The following is a 5,000-nucleotide window of genomic DNA, read 5'->3' as shown; positions in this document are numbered from 1 at the left end:
CATTTTGCCCATCTCTCAGGCAATTTATGGATGCCATTTCAAAAGAACTGTTTCTCCTTTGAGCTAAACCATTCATCGAGCCATTTTTTAACTTCTTCGAAATCGGCGAAGTACTGCTCTGCAAGCGCGTGCCCCATCGATGCGAAAAGGTGGTAGTCGGATGGAGCCAGGTCTGGAGAGTACGGCGGGTGCGATAAAACTTCCCATCCAAGTGATTTCAACACTTCTTCCAACACTTCTGGTTTTGCTGTATGAGACGGCGCGTTGTCATGCTGCAAAATCACCTTATCATGTCTTTGAGCGTATTGTGGACGTTTTTCGATCAATGAACAGTTCAAATTGATCATTTGTTGTTGGTAGCGATCAGTATTAACTGTTTCTCCAGGTTTCAACAGTTCATAATATACGACACCAACCTGGTCCCACCAGACACAGAGCATGGTCTTGCGACCAAAGCGATTTGGCCTTGCAGTCGATGGGCCGCCTTCGCCAGGTGATAACCATGATTTTTTTCGCTTGGGATTTTCGAAATAAATCCATTTTTCATCACCCGTTACTATTCGATGCAGAAATGACTTCCTTTCATACCTTTGAAGCAGCATTTCACTGACGATTTTTCGATTTTCCAATTGCCTGTCATTCAATTCATGTGGCACCCATCTTCCCATCTTTTGGATCTTTCCCATCGCTTGTAATCGTTCACAAATTGCTACTCGGCTCACACTCAACTTTTCTGCCAATTGTTTTTGAGTTTGTGTTGGGTCTTCATCCAATAACTCCTGCAATTCCGCATCTTCAAACGTTTTCGGCCTACCGGGACGTTTTTTGTCTTGAACGTTGAAATCACCACATTTGAATTGTCGAAACCACGTTTCACATGTTCTTATGGTTGGAGCATGCTCACCGTAAGTCTCTACCAGCAAACGATGACTTTCAGCGGCTTTTTTCTTTTGATTTGACAAGAAAAGTAATGCGTGCCGCAAATGCACGTTTTCAGGCACAAAACTTGACATTTTCAAAAAATTATTAATCTATAACGCTGTTATTTTGGCGGAACGTAGCTTGTGTAGTTTTGAGGTTAATGTCAGTAGAATAAAATGACATATGTATCAAATCATAACATTGCATACTTATGGCTAGTGACATCTGTTATAAAAACCGGAAAGTAATTACCGACATACCTGGTACACACACGATATATGAGCGCGCGCGCCCATGGGTGTGCGTAGTACGAGCGCTTGCGCGCGTTCATGCGCACGCACACTTGGAATCTATACACTGCATTGGATTCTATTGAGTCGAATCTATGCCTTGTAAGCATATGCTAATTCGTCGATGAGCTTCACAATGAATACGAGTATCGAATTAACATTTCATCAATAAACACGTTCGTTCGTTGCACGCATCTCGATTATATTGAAAAGTGACGAGCAATGAGCAGATATGCGTTAATTATTTACGGTTTACAGCGTAAAAGCCCAGTACCAAGTAAACCCTCTCAAACCTCTTTATCTTGTAACTGTTTACATTAATCTTTCAGTTATTAATAAATATCTTGATCTTCTATTTTTCTTCCTCTGTCTTTCCTATTGCACAAGATAAACTTACAAACGTCAAATAAAATAAATGTACGAGACAATTTCAAAACTAGAATTTGCTCTCAGTGCCGCTTTTATGTAATAGTTTATTCGGATTGATCCAGTGAGTAATTATGCGAGCGAGTAATAAGGCAGGAACATTGTAAGCCTTTCGAGTATCGAGTAATCTCGACGATAGAGAATCATCCAAGGAATCAGAAACAAACGTGTGCAAGTACAGCACAAGTTGGAAAATATCGCATTATCTTCCTACTTTTTCTCTAATAGTTTATTTATCCTTGATAAGTAAATTAATAATTTATATTCCATATGGCATCATCAATAATCTATATTCCGTATATATGGCACATATTTACTTATCGTTGATAAGTAAATTAATAATTTATATATGTATATGTGTATGACTACTTGTGTATTCGAGACATCTCATCCGGCACAATGGTACAACAACTTTTCGGAATGTTCATCGACGAAACATTACATTTTATCCATTACATGGAACGAGCGAAAAACTCAATATGAAGCAGACGAATGGAATGAGGAAATCGATCGACGCTCGATCGACGAAGATCGATTTGACAGAGGTACCCGGTTCATTTTAGCCTCTCTATTCCCCATGTATACAATCTCCAAGTTCGAGCCTCGAGTGATTCGCCGGTGATAATAAGTAAAAACGCGTAATTTCACACACAACTCGTGCTGCAAAATCGCTCGTGGATGATGAAACGATCGGTCGTTTGCGCATACGTTCGATCATTGCTACATTGCGTACATTGTACATTACAGATCGATGTACATCCGTCATGTACATCTATATCTGTCATTCTATTAAGTACGGTTTGCGTTATTGAATGCTAATTGTCAGATACAGACTTTATAGAGAAGATTAGACGCAAAATCCTAAAGACACGATCAACATTTTTTCCTTTAAGAAGATGAGAAACTCGTGTTTCACGTTCACGATGTGTTTCGTATGATTTCGAGAGACAAGTCTTCTCGTTCCCGTGATAGCGCAGCGGAGTCTACAGTCCTATCATAATGTACAATTTTGTATTCGCTACGTTTCTCTGTTCAATTTTTGCTACAACAATGAGGTAAATTTATCGGGTTAGTAATTTTGCCTCTCGTAAGTTTTCGATCTATTAAGATATCAATCTACGACTAATTGTTAACGAATCGCGTTAAAAATGAAGCGTCATGTCTGTTTCAGTCTGACCCCGAGCGTAGAGAGAAGCTCGCTAACTCGACTAAAAGGTACTTTGTGACTGGTTATTGACTGTTGTCTTTTCCTCTCTCTATTTCTCTCTCTCTCTCTCTCTCTCTCTCTCTCTCTCTCTAACTATACATCAACCTCTCTCTCTCTCCCCCTCCCCTCCCCTTCCTCCTCCCTCCCTCCCTCCCTCCCCCTCTCTCCCTCCCCCTATTTCTATTTATCCATCTATTTGTCTGTCTATCTATCTATCCATCTATGTATCTATCAATCTATCTATCTATCTATCTATCTATCTGTCTCTCTTTCTTTCATTCTTTCTTTCTACATGTATATGTATGTATACACACACTCGTACGCACGCGACTGTTTATCATTGTACGCGCATACACATGCGGGACTTATATATTTGTTGACTGTGTTGCAAGAGAATGGGAGATTTCATGTCTCTTTCTCAGATTCTATGCTTGTATCAATCAGCACGACACAATAATTACGTTGCCATAGCTGTAAAGCTGATATTGAGGTTCATGATAAATAAGATATCGAAATATCTGACGTAACAAACATATCTACGTCGAAACATTCGCGTAACCTAGGGTAAATCACCACGAGAAAATCTCTTTCATTTTATCATTGACAAAAATGTTCTCGTCTCAAAATGTTTAACGATCGAGTCGGAGATCTATTGTATGGATTGGTAGGTGTATGACCGAGGGGGGGGGGGTACCGTTTCAAAGTGAAACTGAATTTGTTCTTCACGAGATCCGATTCGTCATTCTGTTATAAATTTTGCTGTGTCGCGAGTATTTACTGGATGTCGTAGCTTGGCCTACGATAGCACGTGACTTGTACGAGCATCGTGCATACGCACATGCAAACGTCGTTACACTCGCATTATGAAGGGGTATGTTGAGTAACGTTGTTCATCTGTGTGCTCTTTATTGTAGTGCGGAACTTTTCGTGTGGTTTCATTTTAAAGGGAAAAATTTTCTCCGAGGAACGATATTGAGACGGATCAATGCTTCATTTCTCATTTCAATTGTTTCATCGTAGATTTCAATGACACAAGTTGAATTTTTTCGCGTAAGTTGAGTCGCCCAATATGAACATGAAATGGAATAAAAATAGCTTTTTCGTTCAATTGTTACTATTCACTGGAAGAAATGGCTGTCCCTGTCTGCGTTTGTGTGTCAACAGTGAACTTAATACTTTTCGAGATTTGTGCAATTGGTTGCTCAATTATCGGCGTATTTTTTATGAACAATTAATTTTAGAGATTATACATTATACGGTATTAGATATTGATGGTATTTTTAAGGTCCTCTCGATTCGTATAATATCTGTCTTTATAATCGGAACGGTATCGCTCTTATTATATCAATTGAAAATCAAGAAACCGTTCTATGTTCTTTTCTCTCTTTTCTTCATAATTACAGGGATTTATCCGTGGAATTTTTCCGTATTGACATATTCCATACATATTTATCACATCACTCAATATTTTTTATACTTTATCACGAAATTGTTTTACTTATCTTGCTTTTATCTGATCTTCGCAGTAGTTCTCTTCCTATCCGTTTTGGTTCCTTTTATACGTTCCTTTTCCTCGGCATATTTTGTAGTTACGTTATTGTTTGATTCTGGCTAGACGAATTCGAAATGATAAAAACTAGAAAATGTGCTTGAAATATATCTTTATTTTCGTTTTAAGATAAAAATGTTACACATTGTATAACAAGCACTGTATAAACCTCTAACATTTTTCGCTCTGCTGCGCTATTATTAACCGCGGACAGATGTCGGCTTACTATGAAGAAGGTTGGAATAACTAAAAGACTATCAGCTTTTGATCATTATCTTACTTGGTCTGATCCTTCAACTTCAATTCTCGGCTTTAAGGTCCTGAATCTTTAAAGTCCAAGATGTCTAAGATGATTTAGAATCAGGATAAACATTATTTATATGTACGAGAAACGCGTTTGATACGAAGGCAGAAGGGATAACAAGGGCAAGATAGAAAGAGCATAAGAGGAGGAGGAGGAGGAGGAGAAGGAGAAGGAGAAGGAGGAGGACGAGGAAGGAGCGATCGTAATGTGTTTGAAACGAGTGGTTGTTATTTATTTTACACAAGTTTTTAGCACTCGTGTAGTATTAATGACAAGTTTATGAGAAATGTTATGTTATTGAAC

The 5,000-nt window shown here is 38.5% G+C and overlaps 1 protein-coding gene across 8 annotated transcripts in view; it reads left to right on the top strand.

Annotated features, from left to right (window-relative positions):
- The window catches only part of NfI (Nuclear factor I), a 34,199-nt gene that overhangs the window by 21,273 nt on the left and 7,926 nt on the right, over positions 1-5,000 (top strand). The window lies entirely within an intron of this gene.

The sequence above is a fragment of the Harpegnathos saltator genome, unplaced genomic scaffold (assembly GCF_003227715.2).
Source record: "Harpegnathos saltator strain DR-91 unplaced genomic scaffold, Hsal_v8.6 scaffold207, whole genome shotgun sequence".
NCBI lineage: Eukaryota > Metazoa > Arthropoda > Insecta > Hymenoptera > Formicidae > Harpegnathos > Harpegnathos saltator.
Note: the sequence above shows the minus strand (reverse complement) of the source record. Positions and strands in the feature narration are given on the sequence as shown.